General features: G+C 39.2%; 1 long non-coding RNA gene across 3 annotated transcripts in view; it reads left to right on the plus strand.

Annotated features, from left to right (window-relative positions):
• The window catches only part of LOC135421013 (uncharacterized), a 400,285-nt gene that overhangs the window by 265,001 nt on the left and 107,935 nt on the right, over positions 1-27,349 (plus strand). For all 3 annotated transcript variants that reach the window (XR_010433819.1, XR_010433818.1, XR_010433817.1), the window contains exons 2-7: positions 18,477-18,544; positions 18,797-18,885; positions 19,904-19,983; positions 21,329-21,412; positions 23,440-23,517; positions 26,392-26,535. This is a non-coding gene — a long non-coding RNA (uncharacterized LOC135421013). The remainder of the gene's footprint in view (positions 1-18,476; positions 18,545-18,796; positions 18,886-19,903; positions 19,984-21,328; positions 21,413-23,439; positions 23,518-26,391; positions 26,536-27,349) is intronic.

Consider the following 27,349-nt stretch of genomic DNA (forward strand, 5'->3'; position numbering starts at 1 on the left):
ATGAAATTTTCTGGATGGTTACAGTGGTCTCTTTTCCCAAGACTGCATTCATATTAAAGGGAAAACTTCATAAAGTCCTTCATTTATGTGCATGCAATTTTATGTGCTGAGACAAATGTGGTCTTTAAACAGGGTGCGTGGTGTAATGGAATACACTTGCTGGGAGCTCTGCTTGGGCCGTCTGTGCCTGCATTTTGTTCCCACTGTGGAAAACTAACCACATCCCCTGTCCACATGGGCAGCTAATAACATACCAGCAGTGCAGCAGAATAGAGTTTGCACCCACACGGACGGGCTGCTTTTAAAAAACATGGACTTCTCTTTTTTCCCTTTATCTCTAGAATAAAGGGCACCAGTGTGGGTAGTTTCTCTGCTTAATGTGCTACAAAGAAGTTATGGACATGCCCAAACCCTCTGACCCAGAGAATGGAGCATGACTATAAGCAGAGAGAAACCCAGGAAACCAGCAAACTTAATTGTTTATATCCCCAATGTAAATATCCATATATAAAAACAGCCCTTTAAAACCTGAAACCCACCCGTACCGACTGGTCCTTTTTAATCTTAATTTTGAACAGTTGCTACTCCAATTAAATTCTACCACCTAGCATTTTCAAACAGCTCTTAGTTGTTTCAGCAAACTCTTTTAATGGACAGCTGTTTTTGACAGCTCCTCCTGATTTGCCAGCGCTGTGTCATCTGCCAGAGCAGGAGGACCCATTTTGTATTCTGCTGCTGGCACTGAGGGGATATGTAAATGTACACATGAATCAGTTGTCACCAGCACAGACACACTGTGGCGAGATGATCAGAATGTGTTGGGAGTTTAGTTGGCTTAAAGTGGGAGGAAAAAAAAAAAAAAAACCAACACAAAAAAACCCCACCACGCTTAGATTTCTTGAAGTGATTTTTATTTCAAGTGTCTCCAGTTTATTTTCACTTTGTGGCGCTTGTTAGATTTAGTTCAGGAGAGTGCAATCTGCTACTCGCAAATCACCAACCTGAAACTCAGAAGTTGAGGAATTATAGAAACATTTCAGGTAAACAACATCAGAACTTCAGCTACACAAACAGAATTTTATATAGGGCTCCACTTTTCAAACATTTTAACCTCAGTGAGAGAAAACTTCACGTTCCCAGGAGCACAGTATGGAAAGTTTTTTCAGGTTCCCAAGGCATTCTGGTAAATGGTTGGTGCTGTTTCAGCCAGTGAGCTCACAGTGTAACACCTGAATCTCACACTATATAAAGAGTTAATTTATAAAGTATAAGGGAAATCACAGGTGGGGTGAATGTCATTGAATTTACTGCTGTCTTCTCAGTGACCAGACAGTACAGGCTCCATCTCTCTGTGTTAGCAAGTGGGGGGACAAAAATTTGATTGTCCCTCTGTTCAAATTTGTTCCTCTTGCCATTACAGTCCACTGACAAAATCAGATGCTTCTCCAGTTAAACAGAATACATGTGGATTATACATTTAGGAGGTACTTAGAGGTTGGCTGCTGAGGTTTGGATTGTTTTGGCCAATATCTGCAAATCTGAATAACTGGTATGAGTCTGAACCCCCCTTTAAATACAAAAAGAAAATAGGACATTTTGAAGTCCTGAAGACCTCCAAATCCTGTTTAAGTTTGAATAAAAACAACCTTTATTGCCTAAGTACTCACTTAACTATAACTTCATTCTTTTAGAACATCTACATGTTTGAAAGATGCTACTGATGCAAGAATATATTGAGCACTTGAGATCCCCAGTGCCAAAGGCACAACTGCTCTGGTGTGTCATATACATTTTTCCACGAATTCTTCTCAGAGATGACCATTTCTGACTTGAACAATGCTGTATCTCATTTCTGAATTTAGAACTTAATCAGTGAAAGTCCTGGTGATGATGATTTTTTTTTTATAACCAATAATTAGATATGGACTAAGTCTCATTGGTGGTCATTTTCAGCTCTGTTGTATTTGTTTGTATCTTTATTTTGGTAGATAGCAATGCAGGTATGATTCAGGTCACAAACTAAATGAATTTTGAGTGTCTCAGGATAATGTTGTTCTGTTGCAATGGCAGACTAAAGGCTGGAAGATCCTTGGGCAGAACAAGAACTGTTGGCAGAGACCCCTTGATAATCTCGTTCTCATAAGGTTTGAAATTCGGAGGGAATGTTGTACCAGCCCCACCACAGGCAGTCCCAGAGCTTCTGCTTCTGTCTCAGAAACCACAATTCTGAGTTCAAGAAATAAAGGTGACGCTTGTTGAACTACCCAGCTTGGGAGGAAAATGAGCCTTTATCATCACTGTTGTATAAGAAAGGGAGAAACGGTAAATTGGTAACACCACATGGCCTGGATGTTAGAAAGAATAGAAAACTTATGAGAACCAAGGGACACAAAGAAAACTTCCAGTCAAGGCAGTGAAACATCAAAATCTGTGCGTGTGTCTGCATGTGCACATGCTTGGATTGCAGGGTAGGGGTTAACTCCCAGAACATCGTGCTTGGGTATTCCTAGGTGGATATGATAGAATACTTAATAACGATGCAGAAAAATCAGAAGTGCTCAACAAACATTTCTGTTCTGTATTTGAGGAAAAGCCAAGGTATGTAGTCATACAGGACCACTATGCTGCTGAAATAGTTTCTTTTCCAAAAATGCCAAGGTTGATCATTTTAATAATAACGTTGAATCTGAACAACCTGCATCCAATAGTTTTCACAGAGTTGGCCAAGGAACTGTCCGAGCATTTAGTGTTGGTTTTTAGTGCCTTGGAATGCTGGTGAGTTTCCAGAGGTCTAGAAGAAATCTAATGTTGTGCCAATATTTAGAGAGTGAGAATGGAGTGACCCAGGTAACAGGTTTAAGAAAGGCAAGGTTGCAAATACCAGTCAACATAGGATCGTGGGAAACCTACTCTGTTGAGCTAACAAGGACAGTTTTGATGAGATTAAAAGTTTTTGGTAAAAGCAGCAATGTTTAAATTATATTGGGACTCGCATAATCACTCTGTGATAATCACAGAGTGACTATTTGGCTATGATTTCAGGGAATCTGTATATGCCTTTGAAAACAGTTCGATATTTTTAATCTGTAAATCTAAAAGACAATATTTTAGTCCTTTAGAACACATCCAGGCCTGTAGCACCTGCCAGCTATAGATTGCTATTAATGGGGGCTGTCTGGATGTAAATAAATGGTACTTGGTTCTCTTATAAAAATGCAATAAGACCAAAGTTTTACATTTCATGTAAAATGGCATTTTTACTTTAAAGAATATAATTTAACTTGACACAGCTCTGCTGAGCTTTACAGTGGCTTAATCAAATACAGCACTGCTTTAAAAATAGGGATTGCTTCAAACAGTGGATTAAGTTATTGGTCTTTCACATCTCAAGTGCTGAAGCTCGTTAGGTCTCGGGGTGAGAGTGAAAAGCGATGTTGTTTTAGCTCAGACTGAGTGTAATAGGAGTTAACTCACATACCTCTGTCAAGTTGACAGTTGGGTGGAGTTTTTTCCACTTAAAAGAATGCCCTTTCAGGTTTATCTAAGTTTGAAGAACCTGCTCATAACAAAATCAGTGCTATTGACTGAACACAAAGGTTTGTTATCCATCACATGTGCAGGATCCCCAGCACCTCAGAAGACCAGGCTCTTTCTCAGCTGTTCTCCTTCCCCTACTCATTCTCCAAAATCAATCATATTCCTGTAGTGATGTGGTTTTAGCCAGTCTTGAAAAATATCTAATTAAATAAGCAAAGGACATAGGTAAAGTCCTGTTTGACATGAAGCTATTGATTGACTAATGCATCATTTGAAAAATGTGTTCACATCCTCCTGTCTGCACAAGGATGGACCGCCATAATCTCCAAGACAAAGCTCCTCACATGACTCTTGGGTTTGTGCTAATGAAGTTTGTGCCTCCCAACCAAAGACCCTCTTCACAGGAAATACACCTTTTGAACAAGATTAAATGAGGTTTTGTTATACACAATAATCATCCTGTACCTCTTTGCTTGCTTATACACTGATCAATCGCTGATCGATGCTAATGGCTGCAATGTCTGTTTTTCATCAGTGTGCCTTCCTTCTTTCTTTGGCACTTCAGCATGTCACTGTGTTCTTCATGAGAGGCTTGTTGAAAGCAAAAAGTGTAAATCAATTGGTGTCTGTGTCGTAAACAAAAGCTCTTGGATCAGTCAGAGAGAGCCCTGGAGCACTGGATAGCACTGAGTTTTATCTACAGATTGTTTTAATGAGAAGACTGTTAAAACTCAAAATTCCTCATCCAGCCAAAAATGTTTTCAGTCATGATGGACCACAGGGTGAGGTACTGCATTCCTCCTTCATTCCTCTGCAGAATTTCAATTTTTGAGAGGTTTATCATCAAGCACATATATCCCTATCTCAATACTGTGTCACATGTACAAGGTCTGATTGGGCGAAGGGACACAACTAGCATCCTACCAACCATGCTGCAGGTTTATAAAACTTTGTGTTATCTAATTATTTCTTTTAATCAGTAGTTAGTTAGACCAGCAGAACAGGTATGAAAGTTTAAGGCAGGTGGTTTTAAAGCAGCAGCAGCTCACTGAATGAATACCCCACACAACAGGTCAGGAGTAGGGGGTTGTAGCCAGTCTAAGACCAGCCTTCAGTATGTTAAAAACATACTGCCTGTGTAAAAGGTGATAATATTGTGTGCTCAGAGCTAATTTCAGGCAAGAAACCCATTTATGCAACTGGGACTTAGATGTTTGATGGTGTTTTCATTAGTAGATAAAGCCTATGGAGTTACGTTAGCATTTCAATGAATTTAGCTAAGGAAAAATCAGCAGTGTAAATGGGACTGAAGAAACCAAATACCAAGTTATTATTAAGAAAAGCTGAAAATCTTTTTCTAACATGTAATGTTGAGTTTGGCTTTCTAAAACAGTGCTTTCATTTAATGCTGATTTATGGCCTTGTTATGGTTATTTATTACAGGAGAAGTATTAGTCTGTTATAAGTAGATATGAAGTATTGTAGATGGTGAGTAAATATGACTTCTTTTCATTCATTGCCTATGACAACCATCACATATTATTTACTGTTAATCACATTGTACTTAAACAGCAAGTTGTCATTTATCAATCAGTTATAAAATGTCCAAGTGTGAGTCAGGATCTAAATATGTCCTTGATTGTTGCAGAAAGCTATTTTTTTTAAAGATTTTCTCTTTAAAAATTGAGTAAACTTAAAACCTTATAGAGTAGTAATTAATTTTATAGATTGAGGAGACATCTTAAAAACTGGAAAACTATGAAATAATTTGTTGTTATTTCATTACATTGTCACCTTAACATGGTGGCTACTAATCCTTTCCGATGTGCTAAGGTGTTGTTTCAAGCCTCAGTTAATATTACACAACTTAGGATATAATTTAAAAAAGGAAAAATAAAACACAAGGAAAAATTTCTCCCCTCCCTCCCTATATACATACATATATACTCCCAAAATGACACCTGGAATTGCAAGTTAGTGTAGATTTGCAGTCTGATGTGCCAGGGGAGGCTGACACAGGAAAGGCAGGGGTGGGTTTCCCTCATCTCTAGACTTGTAGTGAAAGTGCCTTCCCCTTTTGGAGAATGATGCCTGGCTTGCTTGCTTTTCCCATGCTAAGGTCAATAAATCTCCCTTGAAATGGTAGAACATTTCAAACTGGAGGACACTTCAGGCACGTATGTTGAATATAGATTTTCTCGTGTCCTTTCCATGATTACAGCAGAAAACCCCAGCCATGGTTACAGAGAGCAGCAACATACAACAAACACAGAATGAAGGAGCCTTTCCCCTTCTCCCAGAAAATCCAAGCAGTGTCTTCTGCTACCCACTGTCAATACCAAAACAACTGTCCCATATTCCTACAGTTAGAGCTTTCATCTCATTCTGATATGTCCTGAGATACTGAGTCTTCAAATTGTTATGTATTAAATGATTAAGTAGAGGAGACATTTATCTAAAGTTTCTAAAATGCTTGCCCTCACTCTTGTGTCTGGAGAAATGAACTTCTGGCAAGTTAAGGTAGTTTGACTTTGCAAGTAGGGAGGAGAAAAAAGGAGACAGTATAAATAATTCTATTTAAAACATTCAGCTCCCTTGGAAATGGTTTGCTATTAAATATGTGCCATGCTTGGGTTTGCCAAAAAGGCTCTGTGGAATATCTCACATATTAATGACTTTTGGCTTTGCCATGTACAGTAATGAGAAAATTCCAGGGAAGCTTGTGCTGCCAAAGAAATATTGACTGGATCAGAGGACAGAGAATGGTTGAGGTGGTGGAGACAGGACAGCTTTCAGCTAATGGGGTGGGAACCTCCAGGTCTCCCCAGCTTGATGGAATGGGAACAGGAGGAAGGAACAGCCACTCGCCAAGCTGAGGACAGATCTTGAAAAGGTCCAGAGTAAGATCTGTAAAAAGAACTTGTTAAAAAGTACTATTATTTTTAAAAACTGGTATTTTTACAGCTGCCACTACCAAACCAGGTTTGCACAACCACAAGGCCATGTTCCCACAACTAGAGGGCATGGATTGGAAAGGGTGGTGGGATATGAGGTTGTACTGATACAACCTGGGAACATCCTTGCAGCACAGGTGGCACAGGGACAGAGCAACAAATACTGTGAGCACCCCAAGGGCATGGAATTGAGCAGGCTCTGGAGTTGTACTAATTGACATCCTTCAGTGAATTGAGCCAGTGGGGTGGAAGACAGAAAATTCATGTTTTGGCAGGAAGCATCGTGGTTTTGGAGCAATATGATAAGAAAATAGATGCTCTGATTGACCCTTACACAGTGTACCCTAAGGAACTCCAGCCAGTGGATGCAAGTAGCCACAACAATGTAAGTTAGAGAAGTCTGTGGTTATTTTTCATTAACTTACATTACAGGACAGTATGGCCCTTGTATTTATCAACTTTCAGCTGAGGATTGAGGCCAACATGGCTAAAGACAATATAAAAGTTTTCTCTGTAAAAGTCCTGTAATTGAAGATCTCAAAGCATTTTACAGGCATTAATAAATAAAGCCTCAAACACAGCTACCAGTATTTCAATCCCTAACGTTCAACAGTGCTTGTAAGTGCTGTTATAATAATAACAGTTGTATCAATGCTCCTGCAATTCCAGAAATATTAATGGCATCTTCTCTGTCAACAACTTCCCCTCCTCCAGGCCCTACTTTCTTCTCATGGGCAGGAAGCAAAATTTTGCAAGGCAAAGAGCTTGCTGGGGAGTTTTGGTCATTTGGGATTTTGTTTTTGAGGGTTTTCTTGTGTGTCCAAAACAGGACACCAACCAACTGGAGTGCTTTCATGTACTAATAGGTGTTTTTCCTGTTGTCAAAAGCATTTGGATGGATGGTTTTATTTTTTTACCTTTCTTACTGAAATGTGTTTGTGGTCACAGACAGCTAATGAAGAGAACAAAGGAGAGAAAATGTTGTAAAATCATTAAAAAAGGGAAACACTGTTCAAACAAATGCATTTTGCCATTAAAGTGCCATTTTCAGTCTTGTTTGCAGCCCCTACTGTTCCTTACACTGGTTCTTCACTGGGGACAAAAAATTCATTAAATGGCTCTTCATTTTACAATATCAATATGTTTTAAGTCAAATTGTGCATTCTTTGCAGTTAATTCTCTTTTAAACACAAAGCACCATCAGAAAGTTTAGCTGCAGGGGGGCTACAGGCAAGAAGGAAGATACAAACATCCCTCTTACGAGAAATAATAATAATAATGAATTCTTTTAAAGTTTAAAGGAAAATAGTGGCTTTTTTTACGCCAAGACTGTAAGACCTGTTCATTGATCTTTTCAAAGAAGCAACAACAATAAGGAGAAACCAGAATGAAAGAAAATGAAAGGAAGAGAATAAAAGCCATAAGGAGTTGGGGTACACGGAAGCAACAATCCAGAATCTGTGGATATTGATGAAGCCTGGGATGCAGCACATACGTGATGCCAGGAAAAAGCCTGGCTGTGTTACCTGTCTCTGCTATTAACTTTGCTTAACCACACAGTATTTTTATTGAGAAACCTTTTTTTTTTCCCTTTTTTAATTTAAAACACTGCTCGTCTTATTCATCAGGCTCACAGCTCTGTACAGTTTTCTGGGTGGACTCATGCTGTAAGTGGGAAGCCTTAGCTGAAATGGGGCCTCAGACACTTTGCAGAAAGCCAATGTTTCACTGGGGTCGTGGTGGAAGGGAGACAGACGTGCCGCCCTTTAGAAGCACAGAAGTTTTGAGATAGATGTTTCTGGTTTGAATCAAATTGAGCAACTAATGATTTGTGCTGTGAATGTCTCCACTGGAATGTTTTAATTCACAAGTGACATGTGGTTCTCCTGACAATCAGTGTGAGGGACAGAACACCCATAGCAGAGTGTCTAAATTAAAATGTCAACAATACCCATGGCAAGAAAGCCAGAGAGAACCTGGTGAAGAGATTTTTACACAGTGTGTAGTTATGCAATTTAAATAATAATTAATTCACTCTTATTTGAGCAGAAAGAAAATAAGAAGGGTAGTTGAAAAGTTCAACTTGCTGTCTTTCCAGTGAAAATAGACCTAAGCTGGAATATTTAACCTAAAAATTGCATCTGAATGAATTTTGCACATTTGACGCTCGCTTGGTAAAACTGCTCTGACTGCTGGTTGAAGAAGAGCAGCGGTGCCAGTGCTAGGATGAATCCACATTGCCAGTCATCTCATTGTGAGCCTCAACAGGCTCATTTGGAAGGGAGATTTCCCTGACCTGACCCATCAGTCACACAACTCTGAGAAATACAGAAAGTTTAGCACGGGAAGACTTGCAGCACCATGGTTTCGGTGTCACAAGATCACCAGCAGAGAGAAAAAGCAGAGGCTGACACCCCTCAGCCATGGCAGCTCATGGGGAGGGAATGCCAGCACAGTCCATTATTGCTTCCAAGAAGAGTGGAAGCCATTGAGATGTCCAACAAATATGTGGAGGAGCCAGTCTTGCTATCATATGATTAGGAGTTTAGGCTCCTATTGGGCACAGGCCAAAATAAGTCCTGGAACAAGACAGATAATGAACTTGGGTTGTAAAATCCTGTGTGCTCTGCTGCCATTTTGGCCAGTGATCCCGTACCATATGTCAAGTGGGCTGCAAATTCCCATAAAGCAGCAGTTTGCTACACTAGACCTATAACAACAGAGGTTGTAAAAGGAATAAATGGCAAGTGGAAGGTGGAAATCCTGCCAAATGTACAGCACATGCTTATTAACAGCAGCACAGCAGCCAAAGGGAGGCAGGAGTTGCATATAGGACTAGGATTGTGCATGGGGAAAATGGACAGTGACAATACTGCCAAAGCGTTTTTCTTTTCCTTTTGCCACTTCTGAAATACTTCAGGCATTCTGGGATTTTGGAATGAGAGTTTTGTCTTTGTTTTTTAAACCATGTTTTTGTACAGAAGGCAAACCTGTTGTTTTACTCCTTTGCTTTACTGAATCTGTGCACATTGCTAAACCCTCTAGGTGTTGGGTGGATATAAGTTGTAAACATAAAATCATAGAGTCATAGAATGATTTGGGTTGGAAAGGACCTTAAAAATCATTAGTTCCTGCCCCAGTCTTCAGATACGGGTCTTGGAAGAGCCAAAACACTGAGCCCTCTTAACATGTCCTGTTTCTACTTTAGGAGAAGCAGTCCCAGGCATCTTCAGCAAGGCCTATAAATGTTGATTCTTATAATGGGAATTACAGTAACTTCCAGTGTTCCTATAGGCTAAATACTGTTCACTGAAAGCTTTTTAACTCAGTGAATGCCATTTTACCTAAATCACAGTGTCTTATGGGAGCAGATCAGTTTCAACAAAATGTCATTAGTAAATTCAGAAATGTCTTTACAAAGACTTTACCACAGCAGTACATTTCAAATGGTCATTTCAAACTCTCTTTTTTTAAATTTTAAAATAAGAATCAGAGTGGAATATTTCAGCTTTTCTGAAATAAAACAGAGTAATTTTTAACAATTTCGTGTTAACGACTTCCTTTCCCAGGAATTATTTAAGCATTGCTGGGGAAGAGAGGTTGCTTTTACAAATACAGTTTTCAGTGTTAGAAGTTCTGGCAGAATTAAAATTTTTCTTATTGGTAGAGTTGGAAAGTTATTGGGATTGGCTTTTTTCCATTCGTCAACATTTCATGAAAGAGACTGGATTTGTGGCAAAATTACGATTAAACACATTACTGAATTTCTCTGCAGAGTTTAAGATTGCAGTGTATAAGGAACTAAGAGTTGACACACAAAGTCATTACATTGCTGTTTAAGTGACATGTGTTTTATGTTCGTAAACAAAGAGCAGATCCCAGACGAGCCGCATTTAAAGGGCAGTCATTTATGTTCCAAAATGAAAACATAGGGTTAAAAGTAGTTACAGTCAGTCAAAACTAGGGGGGGGGAAGGCAGAAAAAAGCACCCAAGAAACCAACAACTACCACCAAAAAAACCCCAAACAACAACAAGAATCAACAACAGCAAAAAACAAACAAACAAAAAAAAACAACACCGACACAAAAAACCCAAACAAACCAAAGAGCACTTGCTGCTTAAATTTAACTCTGTCTGGCCATACCTTGTTAGCCTTTCTTGTGTTGAGTAATATTTGATTGATTTTACTGAGACTGTTTACAAGTACAGTTCAGTTCACTGACATGGCTGGTTGAATTTCCTCAAACAACACGCTCTCATTCTAGTCGCATTTTAGTGATGGTTCCTCCAATTCACACCAGCATTAAAGAAGGAGCTGTGAGTAATCTTAAGTGTTTGTACATTACTGGACCTAAAGACATAACTTCCTACCTGCAGGTACCCTACAGAATGGCAAACCTGAGTAGTTTAGACAAAATCCATGAAAAAGAAAGAATAGATAGACATCAGAGAAATCACAACAGGGGCTGAAAGAAAAAAGAGACAGAAAAATCCATTACAAATGAAAATAATAAAGTCCCTTAAACTTTGAGGAAAAAAATAGAAGCTCATTTTGCACAAAGATAGTGAGATGTGTTCATTGATCTTTTTAAGAGTCAAGGAGAAATTGGCCAGCAGCTGAATAAAAGAAAATGAAGTTCCATTAATACAATCCATCGAAAGACAACTCGGGTAAATTGATCAATGCAGCACAAATAATTTCTAACCTTTCCCTTCTTTAGAGAAGATGTTTGGGGTTTTGTTCTGATTTTTTTTCTCCTCTCCCAAAGAGTGTAAACAGCACACATCACCAATTTCAAGTGCTTTTTAGATGGCTTTTCTAGCAATAATTGAAGAATTTCTGGAACTAAACATAGTAATGGCTTTTCTTCTATCCCTCTCCTTCATCTCACTCTCATTGCCTTGAAGAATATCAGTACATTGAGAAAGTTTGAGGGCTTTTTTTCCCTTATTTTTAAATTCAATCATCTTCCTTCTCTGCCTACTCCTTCAAAGAGTTTTTTGAAACATCTGGCAATTAAAAAACTAATGCAGCCATCACCATGGTATCTGTGTATGCCAGGGAATCTTCATATTGACTGAAATGCAAGAAGGGCCCAAAGGCCAAAAGATTTTTAGTCCTTGACAGCCCTTGCTACAATCCTGGCCCTTTACCTTGAATAGTAAAGCTCTTGCTTGTAGAAGTGGCAGGCCTTTCATTGAATTCTTTGTGTTAGTCAGATGTCATATGCAGGAGAGTGTTTGGAACCTGAAGCTGCTGCTACACAGATGCAGCATCCTTTATCCAGAGGAATTATGCAAGCTGAAGTTCCCAACTCTCTTCTTTTTATAAAAGTAAATATTCTCGCCTCCCGGAAATGTGAAAGAGAAACAAATTTGTTCATAGTAAAATAAACCTACAAACTCTAACGATTGGGATATATTTCTTTCCCAACTAAAAAAGGTCTCTGAAAATCAAAAACATGAGAACCAAACTTGACACTTGGGATTTGGCATTTTCACACAGCACCAAGTGCAAATCTAAAACTATTCTAATTTTGCTTACTGGGATAAAATGCTGTGATTTGCATTGAAGCCACAAATTAACAATTAGAGTATGGCAGTTAATGAAACAAAAGAACCAATGCAGCACCTTTGTGAATAGGCTGTAACCTGTGTTTATAGAGGAAGCTTTGTATCATCCCCTTGGGTTCTGTGAATGAAATGGGCCTTCGCATACACTGCATAATTGTGAAAACATGAGGCTTTGTAGTCAAATACCCAAAATACACTCCATTTCATAAAGCTGCATCACATAACTCAGCAGCATAATCATTTTCTTCTCCGTGAGCAAGTTGTTTCTTACCCCTGAGGCAGAGCTTCATTCAGGTCAGATATGAAGTTATGTGAAGGTCAGTGTGGGAAAGATCAAACTACACCTGTCTAGATCACACCCACTCTGCTAATAAAAAGGTATATTCCCTGCCTGGCTTGCACTCAGAAATCTTACACAGAATGGTAAAATGTTCCACAAAATGATTGGGTCCTAAACTATGCAGAAAAGTCCTCGAAATAAATCATTATCACAAATATTTTAACACAGACATCTTTCTGACACAGCTTTCATTGCATGCAAATATTTAAGCTCATGCTTAAGCTTGTTCTGATATCCCATCGTTGAACCTGCAGAGGGGCATTAGTGATTCAGAACAGCATATTATCCACTGACAGATAATCATTGTCTGTTCAGAAAGTTCTCGTTTTACAGTACAGCTGGTGTCTATCAGCTGTGATAAAGAGTGGTGCAGGGAGATTTGTACAGTTTAGAGGGGCTTTTTAAGAGAAAGTGTAGAGTAAATATCAGCAATCACCATTTGAGTATAATTAGCAAGAAGCCAAGACCTTCTTTGCTCCTTTGTAGGAAAGGGTGAAAGAATCAATTTCCCTCTCCTTTATTACTTAAGTTACCCCTACACAGAATTATTCAGATGTCTTTCCATTTAAATCCTCGAATATGTTCTAAAAGCTTACATAGATAGTTATTTTCATTTTTCTTATCACTAGATATAAAAATACATTTTATACAAAAGCAAATGGATTAATTAAAGGAAATGTTAAATGAGATGTTTATAATTTTCATACAGAGAAAATTAGCCTCACTTTTAGCCTGAGGATATTGCATCACACAGACTTCTTGATGCATCTGTAAGGGACACACAAATGAAGGGCTTTATTTTTTTTCACAAACCCAGTGAACTTCAAATCTTACAAGGTTGTGTCCAGCAGTGAAGTCAAAGCCACGAGGGATTCTGGGAGCTAAGATCACACAGAAGATGTTTTATTACATGATGGGAAAAGTGGGAAAGGCTGAACTTTCAACCTTTTTTGTGAAAGCATATGAATACAAAAATCAAGCTGATATACAATAGCAACTAATCATCAAGAAAGACAATCGTTAGTGACTTGTGAAAGAAATCACCAGCAGATAAGAAACAATTGGAAAATATTGCTGGTTTTCTGCACCTACCTTATTTAAGCTTGGAAAGCAGTTTTCCTCTCTCTGTAAGCTTTGAGAAAATCAGAGATGTTAAACAAGAAGGAAATCGGGTCTTCACCTCTCTTGGTTTTTAGGAAGAAAGGAAGGAGTATGTTGGTTAACACTTAAGGACCTTTTATGCATAGCACAAGAAATAAGGATGTTAAGCAATGGAGCTGTCACTGACAAGCACCAGAAAAAGCCAGAACCAGAGGATAACAATGAATATGTGGCCTCTTGGAACTCTTTTTCCTCAGAGATATCTCTGCCAAAATAGCTTCACTTACATTTGAGAACTTTACCGAAGAAATTATCAAGGACTTTCTGAAAGTGATTTTTCTGTATACTGTGTGTAAATCCACAGATGAAGATAACACCAAGGGAGGGGCATTAGCGATGGAAAAGCCCTGCAAAAGTGGAAGATTCTTTTCTTTCCTAATCACTTGCTTGAGCTGTGCCATTAGAGAGGTCTCCAACCAGACAATACCTGTTTTGTTCTCCTGATTTTGACCTGAGTATAAAATATACTGTACCACTCTACTTGCTAGTACTGTAACAGATTATTTTTTATTTGTTTCCCCACAGTACCTGGCAGCACTTGCCCTGCACTCTCTCTTAGTTAAGGAGGTGGAAGGTCTGAACTGCTTATCAGATAAATTGATGTAGATTCATCATTCTCCATCTCTATCCTGAAGAAGCAGTCACACATCTGATGTTAATCCTAAAACCATATTCTATATAATAAAATTTCTTGTGAAAACTCTCCCTACAGCATTGTATGTTAGAATGACAATATTAATCATCCAATGGCATTTGCACACCCACAGTATCATTTCCAAAATCCTTACCAGTTTTCTTATGTGGAATCTGCTAGGTTTAATGAAGCTTTTAATTGACTGCATTAAACACCACCCCACCACCAACCCCACAACATGGATATATAGTCCTTGTTAGAAGAAACACCCTTATATTTGGCAATAGGGCAACTTCCCGAGAGGGGTTTCCAAGTGTCTCTGACTTCTGTCAGTTTGAAATAGAACTACTGCGTCCAGAAGTGTGGATTTTCTTCTAATAAACATAAAGTAAGATCAATCCATCCAAAATCTAAGCCCACTTTACTACCCAGCCACAGTTACTGCAGAACCCAGCACTCTGGCAGACATTTAAGGATAGAGAAGTGGAGGTAGATGTGTGTTAGTCACGTAGATGAAGGGTCAAATTACAGTAAGAAGCCTATAAACCGAGTTGCTTTCCATTCTTTTTCCTTTCCTCAGTTTATGCCACAAATGTACCACTTTGTGACAGAATGTTGGTTATTATTTTGTCTTTTTTCGCCTTGTATGTTAAATTTAATAGAAAAATCCAATTATTATGTAAAGAGAGCCTTGCTATAATTGTCACAAACAAGTTAGCATAACAATGAAGAGCAGCAACTTCCTGAAGTCAAAGAAAGTGCTGATTTATGAATGTCTCTGAGGTGTGATTGATATGGAATGTTCTGAAGCAATATTTTCAGTGTTTCTTCTTCATTTTTCAGCTGCTTCCTCAGATCATCCTAGCTGAAGCATGTTTGCAAAGGAAAGTTGCTTTGGAAGTGGGAACTTTCCACAAATTCATTTTCTTTTCCTTAAAAAAAGAAAAAAAAAACAACCACCAAACTGAGCCTACAAAAGCCATTATTTAAACAGCCTCCTTTTTGAAATGTTTCCGGCAGATGTTTATGTAGAGAATGTGCTGGAGCTCCTTCAGTAAGACACAGAAGTGACATTTCTTGAGGGTTTTAGCTGGAGAATTTGTCTTTCACATCATGTCTTTAAACATCTGCAAAAGGCAACAGAATCTTTATTATCCTGCTAACTTGAAGAAAGGCGCAATGCACAGTCCTTAAAAAATGTTATTTAATGGGACTGACAGATGAGAAATATCCAGCCCTAATGTTTTCCTTCAGTAGAAATTCACCTCTTGACCTTATGACTCCAGAGTACGGCTGCTGCCTTCTAAAAAAGAACATTTCCTTCCATTCAGATGTGCTTTCTATGGTTTTGTTGTTTTGTTTTTCCTTACTGCTCAGTTATTTGCTTTAGGGGAAGGTATCATCATCAGGATTCAAGCAAAAATAAGATTATAAATACTGCAAGAGCACTTGTGCTAGGTCTGGTTTATGGTACTTGTGCTTCCAACCCTCTTTTAATTTCCTCAGTTAGATATTTTTCTTCTCCCTCACAAAAATCAAAGCTCCCTTTTCTTTTAAATGGATTTTCAAAGAGTGGTATAATTCAGCTTTCCTATTCCTTTGCTGGAGTTTGGTTATTTGCTGTTGTGCAGAAAATATGGACTGGGGCCATTGCTCAGGACTACTCAGGTTGGCCCTTCTACCTTACAAAATAACCTTTTAAAGAAGAATTCCATTTATCTTTTGGTTGTCTGGATGGTTTCCGGTTCAGGTTGGAGGGGGGCAAAGTTTGCCTGTGGGCTTTTGTATTTGGGCTCTATTGTATTTTGGTTGTTGAAGCTTTTTTTCCCTCCTCCTCCTTCTTCCTTTTCTCTTTCTCTGTTCTTTTTTTTCTTTTTTTTCTTTTTTTCCCCTCCCTCAAGGGTTTTCTCTGGGAAAAGTTTTCTGGGCTTCCATCCAGCCAGTGTCACAATTCACAGCTGTACTGTTTGATTCAAGTACTTCAAGCTGCCAGTGAGGTAGAGCCAAATGAGATTAAGGGCTTTTTTATTAAAGCAAGCACCCGCATGTGCTGGTATGGTCGAGGCTACGTCAGGCGTTCCAGTACGAACCCCAATTTCTGGAGACCTTTAGTTCTCAAACATAAAATATTTATGCCAGGCTGAAACCTGACCTAGATGTACTCATCTGGGAGGAGCTGTAACTCTTTGCAAAGAAACGGTTTGGCTTTTATTAAGTTACAGCTCCAAGAAAGGAAAATGTACTGGTTTCTGGATAAGCAGCTGAAAAAAAATATAAAAGTTTAGCTATGTATGTTAAAAAGAGCGACAGGCATAAATTAAATAGATTTTAAGAGAAGGTATGTTTTAGGCAGCAGGAGATTAATCTGTGAGCTTCTTGCCCTGGCACATGGTGAATTTGAACCCTCCATGCTGGTCAAACTGGGACACCCACAGCACTGCCTGCCACACTCTGCTCACTCCACCCCAAATGTCACCTCTAAGGCCAGCCACGATGCCCAGCCATTTATATTACTTTTTTTGTTGGGATAAACTGTACAGAATTATGTGATGTGAAACTAAATACCACCGTTACTTTTATTTCGGATGTGAGCCAAAATCTGAACCTGCATTTTCAGAGAGAAATGCATTTTTAAGCTCCCTTTCCTTTTGAAAAGCACCAGAATTAAAACAGTTCTTTTTAATACTGATTCTTATCTTTTGTGCCAACATTTCTGAAGATAAATGAATTAATATTTTAAACACAAGCATACATGTTTCAATGGAAAACCTGATGTGCTGTAGTAGAGCTGATCAAAAATATTTCAAAAAAATAAGGAAGAAAATAAGAAACTTTAAAGAAAAAAACCAATTCACCACTCTAAAGTTATTTTTTCCGTAAGTTTGAGCTAACTATAAAGTGGATCAGAAGGTTTTGAAGGTTGCTGAGATTGCAAAACTTGAAATTCTCAGACAGAAGTAGCCTTTTGCAACCTAAGATTGCCCTTTCTCTTCCCATTTTGCCCCAGCTGGGTTACTAAGCATCACATGGAAACACAGAATCACATGAAGCCATTTGTGCTTGGGATTGTCCTGACCCACATGCAGGGATACCCACATCCTCATCTCTGCTGCTCATGGAATCTTAGCAGTGTTTGGGACTTAAATGCCGATGCACTGCTTAAGTCTACAAGACTTAAGAAGAAATCAAAGGCAGCCACATTAATATTCTGTGCAAATGTGAAAAGCCATGAAAGCTTTGTTTGTTGCTAAAGAAACCAACTAAATCAAACAAGTTGAAGAAAACAAAGACTTGTATAATTGTTTTAATTAAAACTACCACTTATTCCAGAAAAAACTGCAGCACAGTCATGCTCTCCAAACATTTCTTGCTTAGACTTGCATGCTCAAAAACGATGTTTAATAAGTGAAATAAAACATTTCCAGCCATTTTCCAGTCCCCTTTGACACAAAAGCTCCAAAACAAATTGCAAGAAACCCATGCAAAACTTTGTGATGTTTACTTCAGATTTTATCCAAGAGGAATTTTTGGAACTTGCCATTCAACTCCAAAAGCATGTTATCTCAAATGAAATGTAACGCTTCTTAAATCTTCAAAGAGCATCGTGGCATTTAGCCATAAAACTCACTGTGACTTTAGCCATTCAAAAACAGCATTACTGCCACCATCAGACTGCCCTATATGGATATTTTAAACCTTCATGGGCACAAATTTGCTTTTTTGGGTCTGGGCCCTCTATACATTCGGTCTCTAGTAAATGGTAGAGAAGCCATAGAGTTGCTTTGCCTTTCACTGGCTGCTTATCCCCTTCACCTCTTCCCACTCCACAAGAGTACTTTGGCATCTCAAAATAAGTCAGATACAGAAGGGATCATTGTAGTTTCTCAGCTCCTGGAACCAAGCCTCTGCTTTTTAATGCAAAGTATGAATGATATAAATACATCTTAATTTTAATTGAAGGAGAATGTCTGACCTTTCTACAAAATAGTGTCACATAAGGTTCCTGTATTTCTTGTGACCTTTCCAATGCTCATTAGGCTGTTAAGCATGCAAGTTCAGCTTAAATTGGAAATATTTTGTCTTCCTCGAATATAGACTGGCTTTCACTGCAAAATTTGGTCCCACATTTCACTGTTGGTATATGAATCCAGAACACTGTCACTGTGTGGTAAAGAGGCAGTTATAAAATCTGAACCACACTTGCTTTCTCCTCTCAAATAATCTGTTCAGATACTGCAGTCTTGCTTCAGCATTTCTTTTATCTTCTTTTCTCAGCACTCTGGGAGCTCCTTATCTTCACCAATACTTGGATTTGTGTATGTGTATGTTGGGAACCATTTATGGTATGTATTAATTCATTATGTCATTTCAAAAATCTTATTTTTTTCCACGCTTCCTAGGCATTAGCATTTTTAAACTTGGGAGAGGGTGGGGGTGACTGTTAGAAAAATCCCACAGGAAGCCATAATTTATCGATGAAAGACTTGAAATTTTCTTCTAAACATGTTATGTTGACCTCTTTGGAGACTGTAAAGAAGCTTATGGTAACAGCTCTTTTTTGTCTTTTCTTTCCTTTTTTTTTTTTTTTTTTGCAGTGGCTGAGTGACTGAAATAATTTGAAGTCTGTTTTTGCTAGAACCTGATCACCACCTGTTTGAGTGAAGAAACTGAGGACTGTTTGAAAGTAATGCCTTTGGCAACACATACACCTTGCTCAGTCTGTCTCACATCTTTGTCTTATCATATAAAAGGCTTTTCCAAGCGTTGCCTGAGAACAGTGAAAACCTCATTATGAGCTGAAAACTGTTGGGGATTTCAATGTTGATAATGAAAATCTTATTTATGGAATTGCTGAATAGGCATATAAAGTCTAAAAAGCAACAGCCTACTAGACAAAATAATAGTCCAAGGGAAAAGGAGTAATGTAACTATGTCATTCCTATTTTATAATGGCTTTTTCCTTGCATGGTCATAATGACAGAGAGTCAAAGAACTGTGAGATGCAATTGTTTCTGGCATCTCCCAGCCTGATTTCAGAACTCATGTGGGTTTCCCATGTCCAGTTGATATCTTGGTAGTATGCAAAAGGCCTGATCTGTCAGAGACTGCTGAAGATGTGGATGCATTTTTCTGCTCAACAGCCTTTAGGCTCATGTAAGAAAAAGTGCAAACCCTCATCAGCAAAGGAAGAAAAAAATAAGTATGTTTTCTAAAACACAGGCTAGGTTCTCTCATGAGTTGTGCTGTCTCTGTAATGCTACAGAAGCATGTGTGCTAAATACAGCCCTTCTGTGACTAAACCCATCAGACACATGTAAAGCTGAGATGTTTAGCAGGGAGATGTGTGTTGTAGGGGAATAAAGGCTGCACAGTTTTCCAACCCTACTTCATTACATGCTTTTATTCCACTGAAATCAGTAATCATGTCAGAACAGAGCTAGTAAAATATGATGGGAAATAAGGGCCTTTAATACAAGCCTCTCTGCCTGTCTGTCCTTTTATAAGGCACCTCCCAACATAGTGTCTGAGTGCAGAGTTCCTCACCCTCATCTGATTTAAAACTTAAAATGGATGCGGTGAAGACTTACCGTCCATAGTAAACTGCTCGAGATGAATCAGCTGTTCAGATTAGCCTCACAGAAATGATAATGGGGCTCTGTGTTCACAGCTGAGTTATTTAAACTGTCTGATTTGGTCCACAGCTTCCTTGGACATTAATAGGTTGACTGCTATGTCGCTGAACTTAGTGCATGGAAGGTCAGCCTTTGAAAAGCTAAATAAGGTAAGTGCAAACTGAAGCATGTTCCAGGCGATACCGCGCACTCTAAATGCACTTGAAACCCCTAAGAATCACTGCTGCTCCTTAGCATTTCTCCATATCTGATTTCAAAGTGGTAGATCCTTGGATCGATGCTTTGGTTTTGATCTCTCATCCACCAGGAGATTCGGGGGTTGCTCACATGTTACAAACATATGCTGCTCCTGATGCATCTTGAGCAAAGCGGATTGAAAACTTCTTAGAAGGCAGCTTTTCATCAGCAAACGCAGACTTAGATGAATTGGAAAGATTTCTCAGGACTACAGCAGTTTTGCTGAAATTGCTGAGAGGGAGCATTATCAGGCAAGGACACTGCTCTTCCATAAAGATAGAATGCTTCATTTGACTTCTGTTTGATGATATTGTAAATTCTGACTTGAAGCCATTAAGGCAAAATGAAGAATTCAAACAGTATCAAGATGGAATGTTTTCTACTGTCCCAAACAAAGCACAATTCAGTTTAAGTATCTGTGATGATCTCTACATTGGGGCAATCTCATTTTTGTGATACATGTCATCATTTAGATTATTACTCCTATTTGAAAGAAAAGCAAATTTTGACATGCTGATGTTTCCTCCAGACCCGGCAGCCCATGAGAGTGATTGGGAAAGCCAGAGTAAGATCATCTCTCTTCCCTTTCCACAAGCCCTCACTTTGATGCAGGACCGTGGCAGGGGGGAGAGGAGGGAGAAAGATAAGAGTTAGTTTGTCATCTATAAATAGAGACAGCCCTTCACACTCACTTTCTTGAGAAGTCTTAGAGCACTAGGGGAAAGGAGAACAGAATAAATTGAAGAGATGCTGGGAAAGTTCTGAATGTTTCAGGAATGTTCAAAAGCATTGGACTCTGGCAGTCCAAGTTTAGAGGCTTATTCTTTCAAAAGACACCATGAATTAGTTTCTCAGGTTTAATTCTGTCCCGTGTCTACCAGCTGGAAGGTTTGTTGAGCAATAAGTGTAAATGTTTGTAGATCATAAATCACAGCCCATGGCATCCTTGTTTTCTACTGACCTGGTTGTAGTTACTACAAGTTTCTGATGCAGTGGTACAAAATACCAGGCAGAATCAGCAGCTGGGTCCAGGCCTAGATTTTTAGATTGTGGGAATTACAAGCTGAAAAAGATTGTTGGGAAGTTTAGCAAAGGTGGGTTGTCATCACACTTTGACCTGAAATGGAATAAAACTGTCCACCACTAAGGGACCTAATAGCAAAGCTGCCAACATTACTCAAAAGTATTTTTAAAAGAATAAGTACTTTACTATATTGGATTTCTTCCTGCTTGCTTTTCTTTTTTTTTTTCCAATAGGTGAAGAGGATGTAGAAAATAGACCTTATATGGAAAACTGTGAACCCTATGGTGGCATCTGTATAAAGGATCATTTTGTGGGAGGTAGGCAACTAGGCCATTGCTGGTGTTGATTAAAAACAGTCTGATCTCATGTTAAAAAAAGATAACAAAAAGCCTGTCCTCTAAACCAACAAGCAAGTGATACCCAAGCCAGGAAGCTCAAAATCAACAAAATAAACCTTATTCCAAAAGCTGGGTTTGGTTATTAATTGACTGATTTCCTACCAATAAGAGCACACTTTCAGGCTGGTGGGCTTGATGAGAGGTACTTGAAAGCCCAAACTGAACAAGCATGTGAAATATTTAAGGCCACATTTTTATATTTATTAAAAACAGCCTAAATAATTAAACTAGTTGATTCACTAGTGGCTTTCAGGCTCATGCCCAGAGTGAAAGGTCATGACCTGACATACCAGGGCCCCACTTGGTACCGATGATTGACAGGAAAAGGAAATAAGTTGATATCTTTCACGTGGGAATCACAGCTTGTAGCAACTATGAGCAAGTGGGCTATTTGGACTTTGTGGGAAAACTTAATTGTGTTATTATTCAAAATCTTCGTTCCCAAAGTTGGTTCAATGGTGATTTATTTACTTATGTGATAAAACAGCTGTGTACTGTAATAAAATACAGGTCACTTGCTGATGTTTAATGCACAAAAGTGGGGATATGTTTGGTTTCTTTTACTTTGAACTTACAATCACACTAGGCAGCAGGGATGACTTTGAATTATTAGGAATTTTCTGTTAGTGTATTGGAAATAATTAATGTTCTCATTGTACTATATATTCTTCAGTGCTTGGTTATGGAGAAGGAGGAAGGCACCAAACACTGAAATATGAGCGCCTCTCCACCATATGCTTTCATTATTTCTTTTTAATGATAAAAAGGGGCTGCATTCAGTGCCAGACAATGTCATGGCCCCAGAGATTTCAGTGGCCTGCAGAAAAAAGGAGAAAAAAGCATTTATGATATGAATGAGGATTTGAAATGGCTTTTTAAAAAAGGCCTAAGATCCACTTTCACCCTAAATTCTGAAATCACTTGAAAGATGTCTAGATGCGAGTTTGAAGAATAGCAACTTTCCACCAGGCTCTGTTTTATGTGAAGTGTTGCTGCCATCTTCACCAGGCTTTGTTACAAGGTCACATAATTGTACCAAGCAATAGGGCACAGTCTAACTTCACATATTGTCTGATTTGTTGCAGCAATGAACCCTTTCATCTTTATCCAGGGTACATATTCTTTATTCTTTACCCCAGTCATTTACCAGTTAGCCAAGTGATGCTCGTTTTGTTTATCACTCTGAGGTGAGAAGCTCAGGGAGTTTCACACCAGCTGCCCTGTCATTGTGCCTTTCTGCTCCTTCCCCAAAGCCTGAGGTCTGGGGACAGCGTGAACTGTGCCAGACTGCAGCTCTGTACCACACTCCAGGGATTTTCTATCCTTTTGCAGAAATGCCATGCACTACCAGTTCCTGCAGGATTGTGTATGGGCTGTTGGATCATAACAGTCCATTAAAAGTCCCATTAAAGTCAAAAGTGGTTTTACCCCAAGACAGGTCACGATGGAAAAGGTTTGCACATTTCAGCTTGGTGTGACACAACAGTTTGGGTGATAAAGCAGGCGCTCCTGGCATTTCCCTCAGACTATCTCCAGTATAACTTCTTTTCCTAGTCTTTCTCATATCTTATTCCCGGTGTAGAGCAAAGCAACTCTGCTTGGAAAGCTGTGGAAACTCTACCACTCATAGCACAGTCTCCAGGAGAATTTTAAGCCTTAAAATAATCTGATTCTAACACCAATAAACAAGCATGGTTACACAGTAAATCAAGATAAAGGTTGCTTCACAGAGTAAGAGCTGGTGGCATTTCTTTTGCATTGTTTTGATGTTATTCCTTTATATTTAACATTGGGCAATAGTGCATGGTATTTTACAAATAGGACAGACATCAGATCCTGCCACAGGAGTGCAATTCTGTGATAAGTAAATTATACTTACTGGCAGAGAAATTAAATTTAAAAAAAATAGGTCCGGGGCAATAACATACTCAAACATCTTTCTGCAGCAATACCAACCTACTTCCTCTGAACATTTGAGCAGAAGGGGGAGCTTCTCAGGACTTTTTCCCTTGAAAAAAAAAAAGGTATGCACTTCAGGTACCTACCTGCCTTGAAAGGAAAAAGCCATGATTAACCCAAATCCAGCCATTTTCTGGAATTTATTCAATTACAAAATGGAGACACTACAAAGAGGAGACCAGTTATCACCAGAGCTGTCAAAGAAGTCCCAGCTGCAGATGTGTGGAAATGTGTCCCCTGTGTTAGAGGCTACAGTCTGAGCTTACATAGCCCAGGAAAGTGTTTTAAAATCATGATGACACTGGTTTATGACTGACTTTGTCTAGATTCAGCCTGAACATCAAGAGGCAAAAGGCTCTCTATCCCGTGCCAATTCTCTGATCTTCCCATTCCCCTCCGCCTCCCCACCTCCAGGCTCTCTGTCTCAGCAGCTCCCTGAAGTGAGCACCATGACATGAATCTAGAAGTGAAGAAGCCCACAACTCTTCAGAAAAGAGCAGTTACTCTTAGCTTTGTTTTGCTGATGTTTTTCTTTCTTCTTCCCCCCTCCCTTTTTTTTTTAAGAAAACAGAAAGCCTGCCAAAATTTGGGCTCTTTGATGTGCTTTGGAAAGAAAAACAATGCTATCTATCCAAGCCCTCTGAAAAGAACATAAATATGTCATTTTAAGACATGAATTACTTGAGAGGAACAATCAATACATTTCACAATTAAAGATGGTCAAGAATTTTTTAATGTTTTGCTGGAAATTTGTTATTAAGAAATTTTCAGAGACGTTTGCCAGTTTCAGTGAAACTTTCTTTGGGAAAATTTCCTGAATTTGTTGTAGGTGAAAGGCAGGAGGGGGAAGAAGGGGAAAGACACTGATATTTGCTGTAGAATATTCAATAATCTAATAATATCCCTGGGAAATATCCTAGACCCCATTCAAGCTTTTCTTCTGTCAATTTGGTTTGAGTGTGTGAACCTGCCTCATCCATTTCACTCATCCTACTTTGGGATGAGTAAAAAAATGGGTCATAAAAGCAGCATCTGTTCTGTTTTGTTTATTTGTTGATTCAGCTTTGAGTGGACACTTGCTTTATAAAACTCTTCAGCTCTAAATGAGACACTGACTTCATTGTCTCAGGAAATTTGCTTTAGGTGGAAGCATCCCAGGTTGAAATCTTTGGCCAATAAATGTAAGGAAGCTTCTGAAGCTGCAACCTTAGAAGTTATAACCTGGTAACTAAACTTCTGTTTGCCCTCTATTTTTGAGGTTTTTCCTCCATCACTCCAACAAATCTTGAAAGAGCTGATTTATGCAATAAGAGGTTTTGACATTTTTATTAAGTCCAGGCACTTAATAAAGACATTCTTTCTGCAATGTGATTAAACTGAGGTAAAGAAGCACTTGTGCTATTTCTCTCTCTTTATTGAAGTTTTTAACAGATTTCCTTTTTTGCCTTCCTGTGACAGTGCCTGTTGCATCCTTTACACTATCTGCTCTCACTTTCCACAGCAATGGCTGTGTGGGAAATGCATCTGCTTGTACAACTGAGCTTTAAGAGGTTTCTATTTATATCTACTATTTCTAGTCGTGTGTTTTCAAAGAAAAATAAGTAGAAAATAGACATAGACTGCAAATGACAGGACTCCTTGCTTTAGGTTGATATGAAGGTGTTTGTTCTCTGACTTCCTATGCTGCAACTTCTCCATGGATTGAGATGGGTTACTTGGAAAGAAACCTAGAATGCTTTGGGTTGGAAGTGAACTTTAAAGATCATTTCATTCCAAAACCTCTGCCACGGGTAGGGAAGGTCACTCCCTACCTCAAGTTCAGATTACTTACTGTGAGAAAGATAAATAGGCCTGACTTTCAGAAGAAAGGTATTGTGTGTTTCTTGAAGGTTTCTTAGTTTGAATTTGAGTGTCTAAAAGTTTGAAAGTTCTGCAATATCTAATCACCTTGTGAAAGTCTAGGCCAGGATTTCAGGCTTTGAGGACAGCAAGCAAATGCCTTAAATTAGAGGTTTCAATTAGAAAATATTAAATTCTCTTCTGTAACAGGAGATGTTTTAGGAGACATGGGAATAGCCAGGTGGGAGTAATTGGTTTTGGAAGAGCTGAATGTGGGAGCTCTGCCCAGAGCTTTCTTTTATTATGGCTGTTTTCCTTCCACAGCTCAGAAAAACTCATATTCATGCACAGCCTTACACTTCAGTGGGATTCCCTGACTCGGAGGCTGTCAGCATCAGCTTATTATACAAGCCCTTTGTTTTATCCTATACAATACATCTCGCTCTGCGCAATTTGGCCTCTTAACCTGCCATGAAATATTTCAAGGGCTTGTTGCTGGAAGACATGTCTCTCCTCGCTGTGATTTGTGCAGCCGTGGCTGCATTTTCATGACAGCTTATAATGATTCGTGGTGGGTTGCAATACAATGAACTCATGCTGCAGAACAGCACACTGAAAAAGATCTTTCAAATTATTGTTCCGGTGCAAAAGGTGCCCAATCACCTTCCACCTGCGGATTAGTTGGTTGCTATAGGAACACACTGTAGCTTTTCAGTGCTCTGCTACTGTAGTGCCCAGATTACTGACTCTGACAAACACAATAGGGGAAAAGAATCACGGGTTATTAGTGCTGCTGATGATGTGGTGTTATAAACCTGGGGTGGCATAGAGCGGATGAATAGAGCAACAGCCTTGAAATGCGAAGGACGGGAGGAGGAGAGGGAGCAGAGTGAAGTGGAGCTAAAGTCAGCGCTACGGAAATGTTGTCTTTGATCTTATTTTCCATTCTGAATAGATATTTTCATAATATAATGCCAAATGCAAGCAATACTGTAACTGACGGCCACTGGTCATGTCTTTATGTTAGTAGGGGGCTACTCCTCCCTCCCTTCTCTTTTCTTCCAGTGAGTACTGAAATCTGAACCTTTTCATTCCTGCAGGATTAACGCTGACCAAGGTCAGAGCAACTAGTCACCAATATTCTTCACGGGTGAGTCCGGCCTCCTGCATCCCTGGAAAATATCACCTGAAACATCGACCTACGCACCGGACTTGAACAGGGAATTTTGCAGTGTCAGAAACAGGTAGTGAATAGCTGAGATCAGGTCTCTGTCTACTCTGGTGGCCATAACTGAGACTCAGGAGTTTACACCGCTGAGCACCCTCCTGCAGAGTGAGCTGCCTGTGTGCTTCAGAGGGGAGAAATAACTGCTTGCAGCTCTGATTTGTAGATGGTCTAAAACTCCCAGAAATAGTTTTGCTACCACTTGTGCTTGGGCAGGGTGAAGCAAAGGAATAAAATATATACTTGTCCATTGCTTGTGTGCCTTGAGCAAAACAAGCTGTGTTTAGTCACAAGTTCACCAGATGGTACTCTGGGGGTTATTGCTGTTATATTACATTACTGCAATATATTAGACAAGGCACAGTGATTCATTCTCTCTCCCCATCACTTTTGGAGGCTCTGTTTCTCTCCCTATGGAAGGACAGCTGACCCTGCTGCTCATGGCCCTGGAGACCCATGTAGGCTCCTGTTGGTGCCCATCCACCATGGACAGGAAGCACCAAACATTGCAGCACCAGTGACAGCACCAAACATGACAAAAGACGTGGCTTGGACTTATCTCTGTGCCCAGAGAAGTGACTCCACTTTCTGATTAGCCAGATGATTTGTAACATTATTTTTTTTCAACACTGACTGCCTCCTCCCTCCTTCTGTACTCCTACCCCACTTGTTTTGCCTTCTCACTGGACCCTCCCCGACCTCATAATTGGACCCATGTGACCCTCTAAGCTGGGAAACCACTTGTTCACAAAATGCACAGAGTTTGCACTGTACTTTTAGAGCCTAAGAACCATCAAAACACCACACAGAGGCATTGTTTCTCTCCACTTCTG

This window comes from Pseudopipra pipra, chromosome 12 (assembly GCF_036250125.1).
Source record: "Pseudopipra pipra isolate bDixPip1 chromosome 12, bDixPip1.hap1, whole genome shotgun sequence".
Classification (NCBI taxonomy): Eukaryota; Metazoa; Chordata; class Aves; order Passeriformes; family Pipridae; genus Pseudopipra; species Pseudopipra pipra.